Raw genomic sequence first — 25,818 nt, 5'->3', positions numbered from 1 at the left:
CTAGTTTGACTGCACAAAATCACTACGTACAGTCGTGTCATGGAGGTAAACTATCTCATCAAAAGTGTCCAGACAACTATTAGTGGGCTTGAAGGGGAGAATTCTATCTTTTGCTTCAAAAAAATCGATTTTTTTTAAATTGCATTTTTGGACCCATAAAAGTGTTTAGAATCCACCTCGAAACGATTTTTCGGAATACGGAACGGGAATGTTTGTTATTTGCGATTGAACAAAAAAAATGAACCTGCCTGAAATATGCCATTTTCACGCACCAGTTTTTTTTCTTCCGGAGGACGAGTTATTGTACCGGTGCTTGGGAGGAAACACGCAAATTTCAAATGAAAGTTTGAAAGCGTGTGTCTGGAAGTTAGCCCCCAAGCATTTGCATTCTGGTGCGAAGACTGTGGAGATTACGACTTTTTTGGCAGTGCACAGCTTCAACGAAGGGTATTCAGCAATTCTGAAGACCATGACAAAGACGGACGTCACCCTGGGACTCTATTCGACACAGTTCGCCAAGCATTCAGACTACCATAGGATTCAAGGGGCCGAAAATCGCTTGTCACCGGCCGTACGAGCGGCTCTGGAGCAGCGCAGGATGGCCCAGATTCAGGAGAACGCCCTCTATGAGGAAGAGGAAGGACTAGTTTAAGACCCGGAATAGCAGATTGAACGTAAGTTGCATAATATTGCATTTATATGTAGTCAAAACATCAAACGCGTTTTTCTCGAAATGACTTTTTTTTTTATCGCTCGGTATGGTCACTTCAAATCTACTGATCCGATTGACATGATTCTTTGTTTCCGACGAAGTAACTATATTGGCTAGGAGGTGTACCACTTTTATCCCGATCCATCAAAAATAAATATTTTTACTTGGCCGACGAAGTCGAAAAATCGATGAAAAAAAGCCCCTATTTTTTCAAATGGCCGCCATTTTGTTTCATATGGTCCAAATAACTTAAGGGGGGTAGGACGTGAAACGGGCTGACTTGGAGCAGGAGAGGCACCGTAGGACATTTTAATTTACACTGTGTATACTTTTATAAATAAATTCATAAAACTTTGTCAGCATGACCAGGAAGGATTCAGGATTCACACTTATAGCAGAGGAAGTTCAGAAACATAACAAAACAAATTTTTTTTACATGTGAAATTTCATCGTTTTTTCACTTGGCTGCATTTGTTGCTGTAGGTACAGTTTTCTTCATAAGTAAGAGAGATTCTTCGATGAATTTTGCACAGCATACAAACCATACTTACAGGTGTATGAAACTCTAGAATTTCCCAAATCTGTTATAAACTGTGGTAAAAATTGAGATAATTAACTAAACAATTAGAGTTTTCTCTAAACAGGAAGTTTAAAACGTAACAGTCCATTCATTTTTTCATAGATTAAATAAATTCTAGAATTTCATACACCAGTAAGTATGGTTTGTAAGCTGTGCAAAACTCATCGAAGAATCTCTCTTACTTATGAAGAAAAGTGTACCTATAGCAACAAATGCAGCCAACAGCAATTGAAAAAAAAACTCATGAAATTTCACATTTAAAAAATATTATTTTTTCGTGTTTTTGAACTTCCACTACTACACTCCTGGAAATTGAAATAAGAACACCGTGAATTCATTGTCCCAGGAAGGGGAAACTTTATTGACACATTCCTGGGGTCAGATACATCACATGATCACACTGACAGAACCACAGGCACATAGACACAGGCAACAGAGCATGCACAATGTCGGCACTAGTACAGTGTATATCCACCTTTCGCAGCAATGCAGGCTGCTAGTCTCCCATGGAGACGATCGTAGAGATGCTGGATGTAGTCCTGTGGAACGGCTTGCCATGCCATTTCCACCTGGCGCCTCAGTTGGACCAGCGTTCGTGCTGGACGTGCAGACCGCGTGAGACGACGCTTCATCCAGTCCCAAACATTCTCAATGGGGGACAGATCCGGAGATCTTGCTGGCCAGGGTAGTTGACTTACACCTTCTAGAGCACGTTGGGTGGCACGGGATACATGCGGACGTGCATTGTCCTGTTGGAACAGCAAGTTCCCTTGCCGGTCTAGGAATGGTAGAACGATGGGTTCGATGACGGTTTGAATGTACCGTGCACTATTCAGTGTCCCCTCGACGATCACCAGTGGTGTACGGCCAGTGTAGGAGATCGCTCCCCACACCATGATGCCGGGTGTTGGCCCTGTGTGCCTCGGTCGTATGCAGTCCTGATTGTGGCGCTCACCTGCACGGCGCCAAACACGCATACGACCATCATTGGCACCAAGGCAGAAGCGACTCTCATCGCTGAAGACGACACGTCTCCATTCGTCCCTCCATTCACGCCTGTCGCGACACCACTGGAGGCGGGCTGCACGATGTTGGGGCGTGAGCGGAAGACGGCCTAACGGTGTGCGGGACCGTAGCCCAGCTTCATGGAGACGGTTGCGAATGGTCCTCGCCGATACCCCAGGAGCAACAGTGTCCCAAATTTGCTGGGAAGTGGCGGTGCGGTCCCCTACGGCACTGCGTAGGATCCTACGGTCTTGGCGTGCATCCGTGCGTCGCTGCGGTCCGGTTCCAGGTCGACGGGCACGTGTACCTTCCGCCGACCACTGGTGACTACATCGATGTACTGTGGAGACCTCACGCCCCACGTGTTGAGCAATTCGGCGGTACGTCCACCCGGCCTCCCGCATGCCCACTATACGCCCTCGCTCAAAGTCCGTCAACTGCACATACGGTTCACGTCCACGCTGTCGCGGCATGCTACCAGTGTTAAAGACTGCGATGGAGCTCCGTATGCCACGGCAAACTGGCTGACACTGACGGCGGCGGTGCACAAATGCTGCGCAGCTAGCGCCATTCGACGGCCAACACCGCGGTTCCTGGTGTGTCCGCTGTGCCGTGCGTGTGATCATTGCTTGTACAGCCCTCTCGCAGTGTCCGGAGCAAGTATGGTGGGTCTGACACAACGGTGTCAATGTGTTCTTTTTTCCATTTCCAGGAGTGTATGAGTGTGAATCCTGAATCCTTCCTGGTCATGCTGACAAAGTTTTATGAATTTATTTGTAAAAGTATAGGCAGCGCAAATTAAAATGTCCTGCGGTGCCTCTCCTTCTCAAAGTCGGCCCGTTTGACGTCCTACCCCCCCTTAAGCGAGTTACAACTCCTAAAGAATCTTATATACTTCGCTAACGTCAACTCAATTTTGATTTCAGAAGAGCCGGCTGACCTGCGACATACCGCGTGTGGAGGTCTACATGGAAATTTTGATTCGTTCCGACGGCACTCCCGCCTTTGTTCTTCGACGTTTCCGGTCGAAAAAAATCCAGTTTGTAGAGGAAATAACAATGAAAATTTTGACCAAATTTGACATTGATATCTATAACACATCCCGAGAAAAAAATTCTCAAAGAACATGCTTTTTTCGGGCCAAAGATAGTAAACCTTCCCTTAATATGGGATGTGTGCATCCTTCGTCTTCATGGGGGCTTAAACGCTGCTGGGGACACTTTCAGTGAGATTCTGTCTTTGGAGCTATGGCAACCTGATCTTGCTGAAGAAACGAAACCGGAGAAAGCAGTAATGATGATCGCTGTGGTTTGGAGTCAAGTCGACTTTCAAGCTCATCTCAGAGGTATTCGAGTCGGGACTTCGGTCAGGCCAGTCCATTTAAGGAATGTTGTCGTCCACAATCCATTACCTTACGGATGCTTGTTTATGACAAGGTGCGCTGTCATCCTGATGCAATCATCTTTCCTCTAACGTACGTGGTACGCTGCAAAATTTTGTCATATCCTTCTGCAGCATATCCTCCTTAAGCGCAATAAGGAGACCATACCCTAACATCGAAAAACAACCCCACACTGTAAAACCGCTTCCTCCTTACTTCGCTTTTGGCACTACGCACGGTGTCAGTTAAAGTACTCCAGGCAATACCAAGCCCAAATCCTTCTACGTATTATCACGGGGTACAGCGTTATTAATTACTCGAAATCACTCATTTTCAGTCCAGTGGCGTGGCTGTTTAGGCCACCCCAAACGTCGGTTATTCCCTACTGAAATAAGACTTACGCTCTACCATTGTACGTCATTCATTTCAACTACCTACACATAATTACTTTTGAATACATTATGGGAGTGGCAGTGATCAATGTCTTGCAAATATTTACTATTAAAAACAGTCTTGATCACGATTTATTTATCAAGGTGACCGGTTTCGACCACTACTGTGGTCATCTTCAGACCATTGTGTAGGAACCTCTTTCTGTTGGGGAATCACTACTCAACAGAAAGAGGTTCCTACTCAATGGTCTGAAGATGACCACAGTAGTGGTCGAAACCGGTCACCTTGATAAATATATCGTGATCAAGACCGTTTTTAATAGTAAATACCTACACATAGTCATTGTACTAGCTGGACTACTCTTAGCCCTGTGGACCTCACGGGTGATCCCTTCCATTCAGTTCATGATTTTTTTTTTCAACCATCCTCAGAAATTCTCAATGGTCCCTATCCGTAAGTACACGAGGTTTGCTTCGTCGTGATTCTGCTGTGGTTATTGCTGGCATGTGTACTTCACACTCGCGTAACGAATAGTCGTCCTGCGCTGCTTTATAAGGGTTGAAATGTCCTTAATGGATATGTTATTCAAGTGACATCCAGTGTCAAGTCCGCGCTATAAGTCGCTTCGCTCTTTTAACCAAAGCCATTCTGCAGCTACTGCGTCTCTACTGACATCAAAATACTCCCTGCCTCCTTTCATACTGGGACTCCGCCTCTCTTGACATCATGTAGACAACCGCGAATTACATAGGGGTATGCTGATAACGTTGATCAGACATCGTATGAATAAATCTGCATCAGTGCGAGCGCTTCAGTCCGCAACCGCGCTGCTGCTGCGGTCACAGGCTCGAATCCTGCCTCAGGCATGGATGTGTGTGATGTCCTTAGGTTAGTTAGGTGTAAGTAGTTCTAAGTTTTAGGGAACCGATTACCTCAGATGTTAAGTCCCATAGTGTTTAGAGCCATTTTTGAACCCAATGCGGGTTAGTACCGGGTGAATATAATTAAATTGACAGTGTCTCCTGTGCTGCAGTGCGAACTGCATACATCGCAGGGCGCTGAAGCATCGTAGGTACATTCATTAATCGGTGCGCTCGCAGAATATGCTGAAAAAGTTATAGTTCCAGTGTCTGCCACCAGTGGCGTTGTAAGCAGAATGTGATATGGGTACAGGAAAGGGGAGGAAGAATCAAAGACAAGATAAAGGTGGTTCTGGTTCCTCTATTGGGATATGGTCACAAGTTACAACATGTTTTCACTACGTTCCCCCGACTCAGCAACATGTTGCATTCGTAACACGGCATAGTCGACAGCTGCTCCCAGCATATCCGATGTAATTAGAGCCGGTCGAGGTGGCCGAGCTGTTCTAGGCGCTACAGTCTGGAACCGCGCGGCCGCTACGGTCGCAGGTTCGAATCCTGCCTCGGGCATGGATGTGTGTGATGTCCTTAGGTTAGTTAGGTTTAAGTAGTTCTAAGTTCTAGGGGACTGATGACCTCAGATGTTAAGTCCCATAGTGCTTAGAGCCATTTGAACCATTTAATCGTCATCATCATCATCATCATCATCATCATCATCATCTCCAACTGAGCTAGGTGGCGCAGTGGTTAGCACTCTAGACTCGCATTCGAGAGGAAGACGGTTTAAACCCGCGTCCAGCGATCCTGATTTAGGTTTTCCGGATTTCCCTACATCGCTTCAGGCAAATGCCGGGATGGTTCCTTTCAAAGGGCACGGCCGACTTCCTTCCTCACCCTTCCCTAATCCGATGGGACCGATGAGCTGGCTGTTTGGTCCCCTTCCCCCAGATCAACCAACCCCTGTCTCCTCCTCAAATGGCCGGCCGCGGTGGTCTCGCGGTTCTAGGCGCGCAGTCCGGAACCGTGCGACTTCTACGGTCGCAGGTTCGAATCCTGCCTCGGGCATGGATGTGTGTGTTGTCCTTAGGTTAGTTAGGTTTAAGTAGTTCTAAGTTCTAGGGGACTGATCATTTTCTACAATATTTGAATTATTGAGTGGGAACAATGTTTTCCGTTGACACTAGACGTCATGAGAAAAATGTGATACGATATGTTCGTTGGCTGTTATGTATTACGAGGACGAAATTCAAAATATCTTAAAAACCACGAGTGAAAAGTCGCCTTAACTCTTCTAGGTGGGAAACTCATTGTACTAGGTAAAAAAGTAAAGTGATATCGAATGGCTGGGAAACCTCTTAGGGTAGCTGTGTTGGCGTTTTTACCTCCTAAGTGTAGCCAACTGTACTGCAATGTGTGTGTGTGTGTGTGTGTGTGTGTGTGTGTGTGTGTGTGTGTGTACTGTACTATCGTGTTCGTGATGGAAATAATGGGAGAGGATGAAACCCGATGCCATCACACAGCCTACTTCTCTCGAAAAGCACCAAGGGGGCGCCGAGCTTAACGTACCAATCCGACGGACGGGTCACCATCAACGTGTCGCATGCCTTCATTGCACGACACACTCTGGAGAGATTTAGAACTGAGTCCGGGAATTGGTGCAAGGACGGGGAAACAGAGACTTCACGCCACCACGACTTCTGTCCCCTCTGCCGTAAAGGAAGAGAGAAAATTATCAACAGCGCGCGGCTACACGAACGGCCACCCATCCAAGTGCTGGCCACGCCCTCGCCTGCCCCCCGGTTGCTTACATCGGTGATCTCATTGGAACCGGTGTATCGACCTCGGCACAGTCGTTACTGTACTAGATGAAACGTGTGATTTGGACATTCCAGATATCTCATAAACGTTTGCAAGTATCGAAACGAAATTTCTAGGAAATGGTAACGTGCAGAGGAGCAAATGAAGACACTTGTATCTTTGTCAATAAAATTCTTCTGGGTTTGAGGCCGCATTGTCACAGCAGTTAGCAACACATCCTGATGAAGGCGCCTTGCAACAGTCGCGGAGAAGTCGGAATTTTACAGATGACAGTGCGGCCTCAAACCCAGAAGAATTTTATTGACTGTGACAATGGTCGACGAAGCCTACGTTTACACTTGTATCTCTATGAACCGAGACGCTGAACAATTATGTTTCATGCTTCATCACATAGATAAGGAAAAAATCCATCTGTTGCAACTGTACTTTTTATTTGTGTGTACCAAATCTATTTTGGCTATCCGTATTACGCATCTTCAGTCGAGTATGATGTAAAGAAAACTGTTCATACACATATTTTGGTAGGATAAATGTTGTGATTCTTGACAGCTCATATATCTAACTGGTAACGGCCTTGCCGCAGTGGATACACCGGTTCCCGTGAGATCACCGATGTTAAGAGCTGTCGGGCGTGGCCGGCGCTTGGATGGGTGACCATCCGGGCCGCCATGCCCTGTTGCCGTTTTTCGGGGTGCACTCAGCCTCGTGATGCCAACTAAGGAGCTACTCGACCGAATAGTAGAGGCTCCGGTCAAAGAAAACCATCATAACGACCGGGAGAGCGGTGTGCTGACCCCACGCCCCTCCTATGCGCATCCTCATCTGAGGATCGCACGGTGATCGGATGGTCCCGATGGGCCACTTGTGGCCTGAAGACGGAGTGCATATATCTAACTATTTACAAATACATTGTTGCGTTTTTTATTTTTACATTTGCAATAATTTTTATGTCGGTCTCATGTATATGTGTTTTTCTGTGTTTGGCAGCGGCACGTAGTAAAGTTTTCTAATTGATAGATCACGTTGTAACATTTAACCGCACGTAACTTATCCTGCTGCATACAGCATGGTCCTGATTACAGGCAGAATGCACCAAAATAAGTTATGTGCAGAGAAATCTTTAAATGTAACATATAATTTGGAAATCTGTACTACGTACATTTGCTACACGCAGGGAAACACAGATACATAAATATAAGGATATAAAATGAATCTAAGTGTAAGAAGAATTACAACTATACACTTGTAAACAGTTAGATAAATAAGCTGCCAAAAATCACTACATATCTTCTAACAAAATATCTATGATTAAATAATTATAGACCAACGATAATTCCCGGTATAAATAGGCGAAACGTATTTGCTAGGCACAAATAAAAGATTCGGTTGCAGAAGAAGAAATTTTTTCGTATCTGTATGGTAGTACACAATTGAAGCACTATGTGGGAAACATAGCTGAAAATGTTAGCAGAAATATACGTCCGTGTAACGTAGAATGATGTACTTCTTTGACGATATTTGATACGTTTTGGAAAGATATCAGTGAGATAACGTCTGTTACGGTCTCCAGTGTGATCAAGAGACAGCGTCGTATCACGTTTCTTGTCACGTTTAGAAATGAATCTGTCTATTATTACGAAATTTTCATTATTCAGTTGTCAGCGACCATCCTGAGAAGCTGCGAACATCGTCTGCTAGATCAGTACCGTCATGTAATACTTCCCGGAGGTAAGCAGAGTTCTGCAGTCGTTACTGTCGGGTCGTCCTCTTCAGAACTACGTGCCGACCTGTGGGGCCCCAAACTACATGCAGCTGTTTAACGTTAGACGTGGTTGCCATCTATACGAAATTCTGAACCTACAAACTACTGTGGCAGTTTGATGTTGGCCTGCCCGTACACCGTTCTGGATTAATTCCCACACAAACATAAACAGGAAATTCCTGCTGCCTTACGGTTGATCAGAGCGTAACATTAGACGGCTAATTGGACGTCTTTTCTGTCGACTTGGCGGCGGAAGAGTCGCTCTGGGAAAGCATTTACGTAAGACGGCGGACCCCCACCTCATTATACACGGTGCGGCAAAAACGTGTAGTACCCTAGCCGGTGCGTCAATGTTTCCACGCAGAAATGCGGTAATAATTATCCAGAAAACAAATTTCTCTCAGGGTATAAACACAAGCAGTTGCTGGAACTAACATATAAACTACTGGAAATTAGACAGTTCTCATGCTGTTGATTGCTGTGTCAAAGAGATCTGCTATTGGACTTCCTCTCCTTCGTTGTACAAACGTTTACCAGATAGGAATTACTGTAGTAGCAAGAAATGGACATTATTTACGTATAAGTTACTGCATAACACTAGACTGGTTCTAATGGAGAATTATCGTGGATCAACGAAAAGAACACTCCGGTGCATCTTGTTCTTACTTCTCGCAGTTTCGCAGCAATCGCTATTTCACCCAAAGATAGGAAATCGACGAGGAGAAAAGTCATTCTGCATCATTATCCTGTGTAAATGAAGCTTTCACCAACGCGTTTGGTACGAGTCAATTCAATCTATAATGAAGATCCATTATGATGGCCAGACATTGCATTCTACTTGTTTTACATAATAGTTACGCATCGCCTGTGTTTTACACAATAAATACCAATCGCCTGTGATCTTCCACCGCAAGTGGTCACCGTCACCACCGCCACCATCGTCGTCGTCATAATTGCCCACCACCATTTCACGGCCACTACTGGATAGAGAGCTCTAGATTTTTTTTTTTTTTTTCATGGCGGTCTTTACAAATTCCGCTATACAAAAGTCCTTGTCCTTTTCCCGGTTCGTCAAACTGGTCTCCGTCCGCCTTCTGTTGTTACTGTTGTTACGTAGCTTGGGAGCAATTTCTGATTTTGCATGGCTGCACAGGTGTAGTTGGATAGTAGGGCTGCCATATTACGACTTTCCAACCTGCCTGATTTTCTTGTAGGGGTTTACTCCCCAAGGGGAGTTGGCATCACTACATCTGTAGGACCGCCCTCTCCTTCCCTCCCCCCCCCCTTGCCCCTCCTTCTCCTCTCCTTTCCCCCCTCCCTCATCCCCTTTGTTGTGAGACACACTTCGTTCGACTCCTCTACCAAGACCTACCCTTCTTAGGTGGCGCTCCTGGACTGCTTGTAGGTACGCAAAGGCAAGCACATGGCTCTCGACTTCATTGAAGCTCGCGACGAACCCACCACCCTGCCTCCAGCACAGAAGCTGCTTTCATGAAGCCGCTGTTCACCGCGCGAGCTGGCGCAGTTTGACATTGAGTTGTTTTCGGGAGCATGGCAGTTCAAAATCCCACTTGGCCATTCACATTTCCGTGATTTTCCTCAATCACTTGCGGTTCCTTTGGAAGTGTGCGGTCGATTTGCTTCCCAGTCCTTTCCTAACCCAAGGTTGTTCTCCGATGACCCTGTCGTCGATGAAACGTTAAACTCTGAATATTCCGTCCTTCCTTTTATTTAAAGCTTAGTTTAATAAGGCATCCCGTGCGCTAGAGGTAAACAGAACAGCGTCAGTAGCAGAACGAAGGTGGGTCTGCCTTGTTCAATTCGTTCTCTTTCAAAGACTGCTAAGAACAGTTTCAGTAGCTTGAAATTTCCTCGCCTGACTCCCAATAGAGTTCCGCAAAAACTTCATCTCCATTGTTCCAGTGATTCCCATTGCAGTTCCCCAATAATTTTTGTTACACTTTCTTATGGACTATAACAGCCACTTCCAGCAGAGAGTCTGAATTCGTTATTTATCCATCGTAATGTTGTGATACCAAACTGATAAGGACTCCACGCGCAACACTTTTGAATTAGTTTCTGTAGTCTCGTGTGTGCTGTTTTCTTAAAAGATGCGCTATACTTTCTTAGAACCCTTCTAACAAAAATTAACTCTTTCATCAGGTTTCCCTCGAACTGGTTTCTTCAGTACGTGGCATGACATGATAATATTATAGGAAAAACACTTCCAAACGTTCTGCAAAATTATACTTACTTGCTCACGGATCGGCATTCGGCTTCTCAGGCCTCAAGGAAATTAGATACATTAGTACATTTAAACTCACAACATAAGAAGATTCAGTTTACACTAGAGATGGGAGGCTCTTCTATAAATTTCGTGGGTTTTAATATAGATATTAATACACAAAGAGACTTACACAGCATTTATAGAAAAAACTCAGGTACTGATGCGGTAATCCGTGCATGCTCCCAGCATCCATAGAGCCATAAACATGTGACTTTTCATTCGATCCATATATCTGTTCCATTATCTGTACGAACCTGTTAAACAGAACTATAGATCATATCGCTTCCAGCAGTGTCCTGATTGACAATATACTACGAAAAAGAGATTGCATATAAGTACACTACTTCTGTATGCTGGTCAACAGCAATCACCCATCAGTTACAAAGCCTGGTGCAAAATTCCATTTTATTGGCAACGTTTCGGACAACTGTGCATAAAAGTTAGTCTCGCAACTACAGGCCTGCATTTTATAATACCAATAAGCATATCGAAGTTTTTATTCAACAGTAAAGGCAAACTGGAACCCTTGGCACAGAGTGATGTATATAAAATCAGTCGCAGTGTGGAAAAATGTATATTGGCTAGTCAGGCAGAGTTGTGTCAGTTAGACTAGGTGAACATTAGGGATGCTGGAGATTAAGGAAGGAAGACCAACCTTTGCTGATAATCTTGTATCTTCAAACGATTAATACGATTTAGGATGTGAAGTTTTACATTCTGTCAAGGAAAGCAGAAAGATTACCCTATTGGAAATCAACAGCCTCACAACACAGAATGCCAGCTTAGTATGAAATGATCACGCTCAGTTTTCATTTTCCCCTTTGTTAAATTAAGTTTGCGTTACAAATACTAGATTCAGACTGTAAATTCATCTTGTTTCTCGCCAGTTGTTAAATACGAGGGTAATCCCAAAAGTAAGGTCTCCTATTTTTTTTTGCAAGTACAGAACTCTGTTTGTGTGGCAGCTGGTCACATTGTTATGAAGAGTGCTTCACGCGCTGTGTGTAAACATGCGCACGCCGCGCTGAGGCGCTGTCTTGGCTTGGCAGCCGTTGAGAATGGAGCTCCCGTTGGATGTTACCGCCAAAGTGCGAATTGCGAGCAGTTATTCGGTTTTTGAACGCAAAGGGCACTGCTCCGATTGAAATCCATCGCCAATTGACGGAAGCGTATGGTGAGTCGTGCATGGATGTCAAAAATGTTCGTAAGTGGTGTAGAGAGTTTGCAGCTGGTCGGACCGAAATTCACGACGAACAAAGGAGCGGGAGACCGACAATTTCTGAGGAGACAGTGTTGAAGGTTGAGCAAACTATGCGTGAAGATCGGCGGCTCACCCTGGATGATCTCTGCACGTTAGTTCCTGAGGTTTCCCTAAGCTCCGCTCACAGAATTTTAACGGAAACCTTAAACTGCCGGAAGGTGTGTGCAAGATGGGTGCCATGAATGCTGACTGAGGGCCACATGCGGCAACGAGTTGATGCTTCCGGCGCATTTCTTCAGCTCCTTGCAGCCGAACAGGACAATTTTCTGGACTCAATTGTCACGGGTGACGAAACCTGGGCATACCACTTCACACCTGAGACCAAGCAACAATCATGCCAGGTGAAAGAAGAGGTTCATAAATTTCTGAACAGCATGGCGGCGATCTGGTATGACATGGGCATACAAAAACTGCCACAGCATCTACAAAAATGCATCGACAGAAATGGTGATTATGTCGAAAAATAGCTACATGTTCAAGCTGCAAACTGATGTAAGCCATTGTAGAAATAAAAGACCTTACTTTATGGATTACCCTCGTATATCTTCAAATAAGAACAACTTTGTTTACCCCCTTCTTTAATTGATGTAAATATTTCTATGTGACAAAAGTGTAATGTTTCCTATATAAACTATGTCATTTTTGTACCTTCTGTACATACAATACCTGTGTAAGTCGCACATCTTGTTTATCTGTGTTCGCGACATTCAGTTGTCACCTGAAGACGGCCTGAGAAGCCGAAGCCGGCTCTTTACCAAATGAATATAATATTACAGAATATTAGGAAGTGTTTTTCCTTTTTATTCAAAAATGGTTCAAATGGCTCTGAGCACTATGGGACTTAACTGCTGAGGTCATCAGTCCCCTAGAACTTAGAACTACTTAAACCTAAGGACGTCACACACATCCATGCCCGAGGCAGGATTCGAACCTGCGACCGTAGCGGTCGCCCGGTTCCAGACTGTAGCGCCTAGAACCGCTCGGCCACCCTGGCCAGGTCCTTTTTATTATTATTATCCTTCCCTTCAGTATTAATATGATGTGAAATGATCAAGATGTCCACCTCTAATCCTGTTAACAGATAGTATCGGGTTCTTTGTCTTTGTTATAGCCATTATTCAATTTTTTTTCAGATTTAGAGAGAGGCTACACTAAGCGAAAATTCTGTCCAAATTTTCTGCAATTCCTTAGGATCCTACAGCGACGACACTTTCCTGTACAGATAGCATCATCAGCGAACAGTCTTACAGCGCAGGTGCTCCTGACCGATAAGTCGTTTCTGTAGAGGATGACCCAAAAATCCGTTAACATTTGTAAATGCGCTAATACACGGAATAACACAGGTAGAGAGGTAAAACTTGATACACGTGCCTGATATGCCATGGGGTTTTATTGAAACCAAAAACGAGGAGCAGATTTAGTGTTAACGTCCCGTAGATAACGAGGTCATTAGGGGCGAGGCACAAGTTCGGATTAAGGAAGAATGGAGAAGGAAAGCGACCGTGCCCTTTTGAAGGCACCGTCCTGGTATGTGAAGCGATTTAGGGAAATTACGGAAAACCTAAATCAGGATAGCCGGATGTGAGGTTGTGCCATCGTCCTCCCGAATGCGAGTCCAGTTTGCTAACCACTGCGCCGCCCCACACTGTTCAGCATGAGCGTGATCGGTTCGAGATAAGCCGATGTGTTACAGAATCGCAACATCCCTAGTTTGGCTGACAAACACCTGCTGGAAGGTACGTCTTTAATGCAGGATGGTTCTAAGGTTCAAATGGCTCTGAGCACTATGGGACTTAACATCTGTGGTCATCAGTCCCCTAGAACTTAGAACTACTTAAACCTAACTAACCTAAGGACATCACACACATCCATGCCCGAGGCAGGATTCGAACCTGCGACCGTAGCAGTCGCGCGGTTCCGGACTCAGCGCCTAGAACCGCTAGACCACCGCGGCCGGCCGCAGGATGGTTCTGTGCCCCACACTGCTTCACGTGTGAAAGATCTCTTGCGCACATCGCTTGGTGACGATCGCGTGCTGAGTCGCCATTTCCTTCATGCTTGGCCTCCCAGCTCCCCAGGCCTCAGTCGATGTGATTATTGGTTGTGGGGTTACCTGAAGTCACAAGTCTGCCGCGATCGTCTGACCTCATTAAGAGCTGACGGTAGGTTCTCACCATAGCTACTGATATACTGTGCAGAGCTGTCCACAAAAATGTCCCTCGACTACAGGTATTGTCGATCAATGATGGCTAACGTCGTCTCTTCTAAAAATCAATTGTTATGCTGATTATTGCGTTTGTATCATCTGTTAATCATTTTGTGCACGTGTTTTTGGTTTAAAAAGAAACCCAAGTGATTTCAAGCATGAGTGTCAATTTTAACCTGTTACTTACATTATTCCGTAAAGTATTGAATTTTCTAATGTTAACGGGCTTTTGGGACATCCTATATTTCCGGAATATTTTGGATTCTGTTAGGCTCCTTTGTGGCATACCCGACCGTACTCGCGGTTCTATGGAAAATTCGCCATCTGGTACAAAGAAATGGGTCGTGTTAGTCAAATATTCTTCGAGCCAATCACACATTTGCGAACATATTCTGTTTGTTCTTACTGGCGAAGCGTGGTGTAATGTCGAACGCTTCTCGGAAATCTAAGAAGGCGGAATCTACCTGACTGCCTGCGCCTGTTGTTTGCTAGTCGTCGTGTATGACTAAAGCAAACTGTGTGTCACACGAGAGATATTTCCTTAATCCGCGCTGGTTCTTTGGTGTGAGTTGTCCTTTCCTCGAGAAAATATAATATTTTACCTTAGAATAAGCTCTGGGAACTTGCAAGCGATACTGGTCCGCAGTTCCGTACATTCGTTCGTTTATCCTTTTTGAAAACACGAATAAGCTACGTTGTTTTGCAGTCGTACGGAGATATTCACTCTGGATGAGATTCTTGCTAAATATAGACTGGGGAGGAAGCTAATTCCGCGGCATATTTAAGATAAAATGTTATTGCAATCCCATCAGAGTCCGGGGCCTTGTGTACTTTAAGAAGTCAACGTTTGATTGTGTTTAAATACCAGGGGTGCTAAATCGATGTCATTTGTGAGTTCGTACTGTGATGAAGCATTGGTATGGCAGTATCCTCCTACTTGAACACATTTTTTAGTGCAGAATACAAAATTTCGCCTTTCAGTGAACAATCTTAGAGTGATGCTTGACCCTATCTGATGAACCTCTTGTATACACTGAAAACGCGAGAGACCCTGTTCCTTGTGGCAGGGTGGTATCGCCGCAACTAGCAAGACTTTAAATGTTACTTTTATCGTATTTCGAAATCTCGACTCGCTCGGCCGTCCGGGCCATTACGTCTCTACATACGTCTGCACTGAATTTATGGCAGTTAGAACTTTCGTGATTCTCCGTCGTCTAACGTGGCCGTAATTTTTCTGTGCCTCGTCTTTTTTTAAAATAAATAAAAAAAAGTCACGCGAAGACTAGGGAGTTTTGTGTTCGCCACAGAGGAGCGTGCTGAGGTATTTTTGTCGCTGGTCTGCAATTTACGATCGGAACGCTGGCTCTGATTTGTGAGGAAGCCGAAAACACACGTGGCCTTGTTACTCTGACGCACACGATATTCCCATATTAGATTCAGATAAAAATGTCAGTAATTTTTTTTCTTTTTTATGAAGGACATTCTATTTCCGGTTTACGATATTCTCTTCCGGCTGGAATTTGAACCGCTGCCCGCTTCGTGTCGGACTGCTTTATGATTTTGACATGTATTGTTTTCCGTTACTGGATCCAGAGCTATCGGCCCAACACGAGGTCCTCTTGAAACTTGATAGGGTGCCTTCAGTCCAAGTTGAATCAAACTGTTACTAATTTGTTGCAGAACCAGCAATCTTGCTTTTAAAGCGGATGCCAGGTGGTTGCGATGTAGTCAGACGTTGTGCTGGCCACCTCCCTAACAGACGATGGTAGGGTTCAAACTTGAGAGATATCACCGGAAGGTCTGGGATTCAGTTCTGAGTCGCTCCTGGGATATTTCGCTCTAGTGTAGAAGTAGATTTTCACGTGGGAGCCAGCCACCCTTGCGTGACTGTGAATATAGAGTTCCCAGTTCTCCAACCTATAAGTGTTGAATACTGTCTGAGGGTACACCCAACGCAGGTACGCTGTTGAGGCGCTTCCCGAACGCGATTTGAAATCCTTACTTCCAGGACGAGTGGTACAATTTGTGTTTCATGTGCAATATGTATGATGACATAATAATTGGCAACCAATGCATTACAATCGCAATAAAGACATGAGATGTTCAGTTGACTCTTTTATTAGAACATGTTTCTAGATTACACCCTTCAGACGTCAAAAACTTCAACTCCTTCCTAACCAACCAGGCGTACAGCCTTGACAACTCAAAGAAAGTGTCCAATAACATATGAATATAACTGCAACACAAGCAGTCTTGAAGCAGAGCGTATACGAGAGAAACTGCACCACGCAATATTTATTTTTGAGCACTGACTCCCATAATCTTTGTGGTAAAAAATGTCATATGTCTGTTACGCTTGGAAGAGATGATTTGCGGAACATGCCGGTAACTTGCTCTGTTTTACCTGTGACATACCGGTGGGCCCTGACTGACTGCGTTACTTCTTCCAGGATGATGATTGATAGGAAGATGATTAGTCTGCTAATATTCAAAGCTAGCACAGATCGCACAATCTAGATTACTAATGTTAGATCCTACGTCGAACATTGACATCACTTCTGTTCTTGTTTCGTTAAATACTCGCGTCTTTTTTGTACCATCGACATTCTGTTCCAGATGTTAATTTTCTCAGGAAGTCGCACGCACGCTCCCTTAGCTACTATCATCCGACTCATAATTTTTGGCCAAGAACTTTCTACACGATCCCCTAGTGAACATTTGGGTGGACATTGGCTCTATATATAAACTTGTTGTGGAGTGTATGCCACTGAGGTTACGGCGGGGTCGGAGCCTCTCCGTCGTTTCTAGGTCCCCAGTTCAATACAATACAATCTGTCTTGGACATAGTACCCTTGCTGACTAAATAAACTTTCATTATCTTTTCGTGAAACGAAAGTTTCGCAGTTTGCAATGTAGAAACAGCTAAATCGGTATGTCTTTTTAAGTAATTAAGGGGTTTTCACCTCTGCTAACTGTAAATATAGATTTAAATTGTACAGAACGTTAATAAATACTTGAAATATTAATTCATTACATATACGCACATATTTTTAGACTCAAAATATTTCTTACAGAAAATTAAGTGCACTGAAATGATAGAAGTATGTATTTTACAATTAGATTTTGCGTACATTGCGAATTAAAGATATATTACTTTAATTTGTAATTTAAAAAGGAATCGAACAATAATCTATGATTTACTTATTACTACTAAACTTTTGATTTGAAATTGGTGTACATTTGCAAAAGTCAGAAGCCTAGAACCTGATTTTTATGAATATCGCAGGTGAAGACGTATTGCTGGCCAGGTGGCCGAGCGGTTTTAGGCGCTACAGTCTGGAACCGCGCGACCGCTACGGTCGCAGATTCGAATCCTGCCTCGGGCATGGATGTGAGTGATGTCCTTAGGTTAGTTAGGTTTAAGTAGTTCTAAGTTCTAGGGGACTGATGACCTTAGAAGTTAAGTCCCATAGTACTCCGAGCCATTCGTCGCATTTTCTTGAGACCTAGTGAGTTGTGAGTTACATTTGCCCTTCGATTTAAAGCGACTGCTGTTTCCCATGCGGATTGCATTCGCAATTAATATCGACAAGGCTCGGGGCCAGCCACTCTGTGTAGCAGATATTAAACATCCCGGGCAACGCCAGGCACTGCAGCTAGTTTACATACAAGGAATTTTAATCGTCAGTACAGTAATAAAAATGTTATGTGACAATCGAGTGCTCCGAGGATGAGGTCACCGTACAACTGGAATGGTACGGTGTTGCGAGCAGAATAATCCTTTCATCGGCGACAGCAGCAGAGGCGGGCGCGCTGGTCGGACACGACCGCCGCGTCACGACCCACGACCGCGCCGACTCGCCGTGAGGGTCGTTGTCCTGTCCTATCCTACGCGCATCTCCTGTTTCACGCTTTGTTGCCAGTGCTAACCTCTTTCTTTCCTTCTCGTTCTTTGCACCCGCCTAAACAAAGAACGCTCGAGTACACGTGGAGTATAAGAAGCATAGTTATGTCATATACGAGGGTGGTTTGATAAATTTGGTAAAAAAAAGAGGAAAAATGTTTGTTTCGTAAACAATCCAGCTTACTACTCGACATAGTCTCATTCGAGATTTACACACACTGTCTAGCGATCCTCCAGATTTTTCATCCCATCGAAAATAGGTTTTGTCACTCTCTGCAAAATACTGGTCGATTGCAACTATCACTTTCCCATTTCATGAAAATTTTATCCCCAGGAAGCCAAAGTATCAAGTTAGGGAACTCACAAGGCGCTAAGCCTGCTGTATATGGTGGACAAAGAACCAATTCAAAGTCCAATTCGTGCTCTTTCATCACTGCTATCGCTGATGTATGGGATGGTGCAGTATCCTGGTAAAAGAGCACATTTTTGCATGCCATCCTTGGTCTTTTTTCAGCCAGTTTCAAACCATCGAATAATCAAGCATAATAGGGTCTAGTTACGAATCTGACTTTTTCCATGTAATCTATGAACATTATTCCTTGGAAATTCCCAAAAATAGTGGTCATCACCTTGCCAGTTGACAAAATGGTCTTTGCCTTCTTCGGTACACTTTCGTCAGTCTTTGTCCATTGTTTTGACTGTCGGTTTGACTCTAGTGCTTAATTATAGATTCAGGTTCATCAACAGTCACAAAACGGTTCAAAAAGTCTTGCGGATTGGGATTAAGCAGCGCCAGCCTTTGTGTTGAAACATTGTGTAGGATTGACTTTTAATCGACTGTGAGCTGTCGCAGCACCTAGCTCGCACACCGGTTCTTCATAGCCAGTTCTCCGTGCACGATGTTATGAACTCGCTCAGTTGAGATGCCTACAGTCTCGGCAAACTCACGAATTTCCATTCGGTGATCTTGCATTACCATATCATGGACTTTTTCAAAGGTTTCCATTGTGGTGACCTCAGTTGATGACCTGAGTGCGCTTCGTCTTCGGTGCTTGTGCGAGCAATTTTAAATTCATTAATCCAAAATCCTAATGGTCTTCAATGATAGAGCAGAGTCCTCATGAACTTCATTCTATTTTATTTTCATTTGTGCGTCAATCTAACCCTTCAAATGAAAATGTTCAGTAACAGCACGAAACTCAGTTTTCGCCATTTTCAGCCGCAATCGACACATTGTGACCAATTCAGACGACTGTCAACAATAAACTGTACGTTGTGCATTATTGAAATCCTTACACAATTCTTGGAATAATCAAGCTCATCAACCCTGAAGGCGCAACAAGTGTTCCTTCATGAAAATTTACCAGACTTACCAAATCGTTCTCTTATGCATACGTGTGGCGGTGCTGGAGAAGGGAGACAGAAGGGAAAGGGAGAGATGGCAGCCATACTCATTACGTCTTCAACTTCCGTATTCGATGAAGATGTACCACTTACGCTATTTATCTAAATCTGAAGCAGTACCAGCAGGTTTTCAACCACATTTTGTCAGATCTTATGTAAAAAAACACGAAACACCTACAGCCGTCATTATGGTTTTTATTGTATGGCTACCAGTTTCGGCGCTTTAGTGCACCATCTTCAGGCCTTAGCTGATGTTGAGAGGGTTAACACCATCCGTATACATGATGCATCAGTGGCCAACGTCTGTAACTGGTTTTCGCAGTTAAAGATGAGATTAGAGAAGAGTTGCCGGCCGCTGTGGCCGAGCGGTTCTAGGCGCTTCAGTCCGGAACCACGCTGCTGCTACGGTCGCAGGTTCGAATCCTGCCTCGGGCATGGATGTGTGTGATGTCCTTGGGTTAGTTGGGTTTAAGTAGTTCTAAGGCAAGGGGACTGATGGCCTCAGATGTTAAGTCCCACAGTGCTTAGAGCCATTTGAACCATTTGAAGAGAAGAGTTGCAAATACACTGGCGGAAAAGATCGCAACACAAAAAAATAATTAATGTAGCGTAACCAAATTTCGAGTATACATTTGTTTAGGTAACATATCTAAGTGATTAACACTGCAAGATCACAGGTTAATGTTAGCGCGAGACAACACGTTGGCACAACCGACGAACGTTGAATGCAAACGGGCATGTTGTACCGATGCTGAATGTCAGTTTGTGGGATGGAGTTCCATGCCTGTTGCACTTGATCGGTCAATATCGGGACAGTTAGAGCTATTTGTGGACGACGCTGGAGAGGTCGTCCGATGATGTCCCATGTGTGCACTATTGGTGACAGATCTGGTGGTCGAGAAGGCCAAGGCAACATGTCGACACTCTGTACAACATGTTGTAGTGCAACAGCAGCGTATGGGCGAGCTTTATCCTCTTGGAAATGCTGTCCATGAGTGGAAGTACAGCAAGTCTAATCACCCGACAGACGTACAAAATTACAGTCAGGGTGAATGGGATAACCACGAGAGTGCTCCTGCTGTCATACGGAACCGCATCCCAGACCGTAACACCAGGTGTAAGTCCAGTGTGTCTAGCGTGCAGACAGATTGGTTGCAGACTCTCAACTGCCGTCCTTCTAGCCAACACACGACCATCACCGTCACCGAGTCAGAACCAGTTTTTGTCAGAAAACACTATGGACATCCATACTGCCCTCCAGTGAGCTCTAGCTTGACGCCACTGAAGTCGCAAATGGCGATGGTTTGGGGTCAGTGAAATGCAGGCTACAGGGCGTCTGGCTTGGGGCTGTCTTAGAACTAACCGATTTGTAACTGTTCGTTGTGTTACTGTGGTGCCAACACCTGCTCGAATTGCTGCTGCAGACGCAACACGATGCACCAGAGACATTCGCCGAACACGATGGCCTTCCCTCTCGGTAGTGTCACGTGAGCGTCTGGAACCCGGTCTTCTTGCGACTGTACATCCGCTGCCAGCAATCGTATACGGTGTGTACATTCCACTAAGTCTTCCTGCAACATCGCAGAAGGAACATTCAGTTTCTCGTAGGCATATTACACGACCTCGTTCAAACTCAGTGAGGTGCTGATAACGGCGTTTTTGTCGCTGTAAGGACTTGTGTGTCGTCGTTGACACTGTAGAGTCTTCTACCAGGGAAAGCAAGGGAGAGTATGTTGTTTGGTGACAGCTATCCTCTTCGTACAACACACCTGCACACATGTATTAACGGGATTCTTTATTCATAAGAACAAGAAGCTACTTATCTTGAGCTAGTCCATGTGTTGTACAAGCTCTTCCGTAGTAGTCCACGTTAGCCTCGCTGCTGGGGGAGTACATGTCCCACTGTAAACACTACACTCTCGTAGCTGGTGACGTGAACTGATAGACGTCAACTAGAATAATGATTGAACTAGTAACTGAGCTGACTGCGACTGGGCTGACTGTGACTGACTGGGCCCTCTGGTCCGCTGCGGCGATCTAAATACTGGCGGTCGAGAGGGCGTTGGCGGCGGTTTGCTTGCGAGTCTGTCTTTGGCCTCTCTCTTGATAGGCGCGCTTGATTCAGTGCCTGTTATCGATCTTCTTGCAACGTCTTTGCCGACCGATGTGCTGGCGACAGCTTACACCAGCACAAGGTCATTCTTAACTACCATCAACTCACAATGTCCAATCTGAAAGGTAGCTAACGCTCACGACCGTTAAGCCTAGTTTACATGACGTCATTGGGTTGCGCCACTCGTTGCGTGGAATGAGTACCAGTATACACTTCAGTTTCGTCGTTTTGTCCATTCCTGAATCGTGTCTGAAATGAAAGTTTCGACAGCTGCACGTCGCACGAGTTGTGATGGAGTTAACGCTTGTTGCGTGGAATCGCTGCATAAGAAGATTCGTGACTGGATGAAGAATAGACGTCAGCTCTGTTGCTCAGCATCCTTGCTGAAATAATTTGTAATGGAAGATTCAAGAAGTTCTTTTAATATCTTAGAATGCCACCAGAACTGTTCACATTTCTTCTAAATAGAGTTAATTATGCGATAAGGAATAACGATACTGTAATGCATGAAGCAGTCGCCATAACTGAAATTACATATCACATTGCATGCATAACAATCGAGAACACTCGGCACGCTATGCGGATTTAGTTCGTGATGACGCTTTATCATTAACACCAATAAACATTAACATTTACAGTAATAATTATTAACATTAACAGCAGTAATTATTCGAAGCAATCCGCATTAAGAAGAGAATGGTTTGCAAACTACTCTCTCGAAGAGTACAGTGGCAATATTTCAAAATTTAAACATATGTGAATGGGGAGTACTGCTGAGACGTTTTAAATAGATGAATACTGAATAAAGAATGCAGCTTCTTGATTTGTGTAGCCTTCCTTCCTGTCAACAATATTCCTTAAAAAAAAAAAAAAAAAAAAAAAAGGCGTCGGCCAACTCGAACGATGGGATTTTAGTCTTGTAGACGAGAGCCTTTCCACAGCTAGAATTACATTTGCTTGTATTTTTCTTAATTCAGTTGTATATGTGCTTCTAATTCAATAAATTTTGGCCTGCAGCTCAGATATTGTCAAACTATCTGTGTTCTGATTGCTCGTGAAGGTCGGAAGAACAGCAATATATTGCTTATTTTTGTAATCAGCATCACTGAAATCCCACAAACACCTATGCAAAGCATAGGTATCCAAAAAGCGAACATTATTCTCCGTTCCTCACTGCATATTTCAGTTCGTCTGCACTCTACGAACACACACAACCTCAAAACTCACGCAACTAGTGTCGCCAAAGTTGGAACACGCCGAAAGTGTTTAGTTTCACCGACGAGTTGCGCAAACGCGCGGAGCGCATGTGCAGTAGCCGGTAGCGCAGTTGTCTGCAACCTAGTGTCTTCGTGTAAACTAGACCTTACAGCGTATATTTATAGCAAACCTGATTTGCATCCTCAGTGGTGCTGTTAGCGCCACTCTTACGTGGCTAGCGCGAAATTTGAGTGAACATCTTTAAGGTGTAGAAACACGCCTACCAACTTTCGTTATGTTGCACTACTCCTCCTTGGTGTTGCGATTTTTTTTTTTCCGGTCAGTGTATATCCTGAGAGCAGCGTAACCATAGCGCCAAATGTAGCCGATCCCGCAACACGACGCAGTTGAAGAAAATAGAAAAGACAGAGTTTGCCAATTAGCGTGCAGTTATGGTGCACTGGGGTGGTGGCGTTCCTCATTATTGCATGGCTCGGAGACAACATTTGGATGATTTCATACGGGAAATCATCTTCGAGAAACTGGGAGAAGGATGAAGTGTGGTCTAAGTGTAGCCCAGGAGTTTGGCATTGCCCACAGGATTGTTTCACGTGCATAGGAAGCATTACGAATCGCAGGCACTGCTGCCCGAAGGAGAGGAAGTGGTCGACCAAGCTTAACTACGGCAGCAAATGACCGCTAAACTGAGCAATACACAAGAGGAGACCTTCGTCAAAGAGTGGGTGCAACTGCAACGACGTTTAACAGGACTGTAATGCACGCGATCTCACGTTCCACAGTAGCACGGCATCTGCAAGGGGGTGGTCTCTTTGCCCGCGACCAGTACATTGTGTTCTGTTGACACTTGCACATCGGCGGTACCGTTTTCGATAGTGCCATGAACATAGGAACTGGATCAACGACGAGTGGAGCCGCGTTTTGTCTCGGATGAGAGCAGATTCAGTGTGAGTAGCGACTCTGGATGTACCCTCGTGTGGCGAGAAGTGGGAACACGTAATGCATCCAGGAACATCATCAAACGTGATCGTTCTGGTGGTCCAAGTTTTATGGTGTGGGGAGGCACAACTTTGCATGGGCGCTCTGATCTCCAAATCTTTGTACACGGTGCGCTCACCGGGTGACATTACTGCCCCACTGTTCTCCTTCCCTGTGTGCGTCTTTCCGGCGATGTATTCGACCCTGACTTCATTATAGAGGACACTACAGGAGCGCATCAAACTGCGCCGGTGATCTTGGAACGAGTGGATATCGGTGAATGGGCTACCTGCCTGTTTCCCCGACTTAAATCTCTTCGGGCGAGTGTGGGATGCGTAGGGGAGACGTTACCATCCAGCAGTTGTCAATCTTGATGGTGAGGAATGGAACTCCTTACCACGAGAACTCCTTAGCAACCTCGTGGCCAACGTGGGATCACGTTTCTTAGCTTGCAATGGCGAACGGGGAGATCACACGCTCTATTAAGATGTTACGTCGTTTTTAATGTCCAGGGGACCACCATAAATCACGATGACCTTAGTATAATTATCGAATAAAAGTGTCATTGCGTGTTTCTTTCAGTTACTTTCTGTATTATACTGTGGCAGTTCTATCTACACTACTGGCCATTAAAATTGCTACACCACGAAGATGACGTACTACAGGCGCGAAATTTAACCGACTGGAAGAAGATGCTGTGATATGCAAATGATTAGCTTTTCAGAGCATTCACACAAGGTTGGCGCCGGTGGCGACACCTACAAGGTCATGACATGAGAAAAGTTTCCAACCGATTTCTCATACGCAAACAGCAGTTGACCGGCGTTGCCTGGTGAAACGTTGTTGTGATGCCTCTTGTAAGGAGGAGAAATGCGTACCATCACGTTTCCGAATCTGATAAAGGTCGGATTGTAGCCTATCGCGATTGCGCTTTATCGTATGGCGACATTGCTGGTCGCGTTGGTCGAGATCCAATGACTGTTAGCAGAATATGGAATCGGTGGGTTCAGGAGGGTAATACGGAACGCCGTGCTGGATCCCAACGGCCTCGTATCGCTAGCAGTCGAGATGACAGGCATCTTATCCGTATGGCTGTACTGTTGAGCTCACGAGTCATGCGTCGCTGGGAGGATGAGTGGCTGGAAGTGACTGACAATAAGCTCCGTATAGTCAAGCCCACAACGCGTGTGTGGTGTACTTCCTTTCAGCCCCATCGACGGGACGAGGTTCTCCTCACGCGGCTTCGAATAGGCCACAGCCCTATGACGCATGGCTTTCTACTCCGGCGGGAGGACCCTCCAATTTGTGGTGCTTGTGGCGTTCAGGTCACTGTGCGCCACGTTTTATTGGATTGTGTTTTATTTTCTGACCAGTGGGCCGCGGTTGACTTGCCAGCGGACCTGCCATCTCTTTTAGGCAACACTCGGACGAATGTGGTTAAAGTTTTAAAGTTCTGTGCCATGTCAAATGTTTTTACAAAGATTTTCGGGAGAGGATTTTAATTTGCTCACTGTGTGACAAGCTCACCCGTATTTTATGTAAGTGGCCAGCCAATGACAATTTTGTGTGGCATTCTTGTTATGTTTTCCCTTTCCTTCGGTTTTACTTTCTTATGTAGTATTTTCCTTCTTTTCCTGCTTTCTTTGAGTGTGTGCTTCAGTTTTATTAGGTCTCTCCATATTCGTTTCTTTTAATGTGTGTCAGGGCGCTGATGACCTCGATGTTGAGCGCCCATAAGCCCCAACACACACACACGCATGGCTGTAACGGATCGTGCAGCCACGTCTTGATCCCTGACTTAACAGATGACGCTGCATCACAGACAGAAGCGCCTGCGATGGTGTACTCAACGACGAACCTGGGAGCACGAAAGGCAAAACGCCATTTTTTCGGATGAATCCAGAGTCTGTTTACAGCATCATGATGGTCGTATCCGTGT

General features: G+C 44.9%; 1 protein-coding gene across 1 annotated transcript in view; it reads left to right on the top strand.

Moving 5' to 3' along the window:
- LOC124544814 (bicaudal D-related protein homolog) overlaps positions 1-25,818 on the top strand; it is a 543,307-nt gene that overhangs the window by 11,633 nt on the left and 505,856 nt on the right. The window lies entirely within an intron of this gene.

This window comes from Schistocerca americana, chromosome 8 (assembly GCF_021461395.2).
Source record: "Schistocerca americana isolate TAMUIC-IGC-003095 chromosome 8, iqSchAmer2.1, whole genome shotgun sequence".
In the NCBI taxonomy this organism is placed as follows: domain Eukaryota; kingdom Metazoa; phylum Arthropoda; class Insecta; order Orthoptera; family Acrididae; genus Schistocerca; species Schistocerca americana.
Note: the sequence above shows the minus strand (reverse complement) of the source record. Positions and strands in the feature narration are given on the sequence as shown.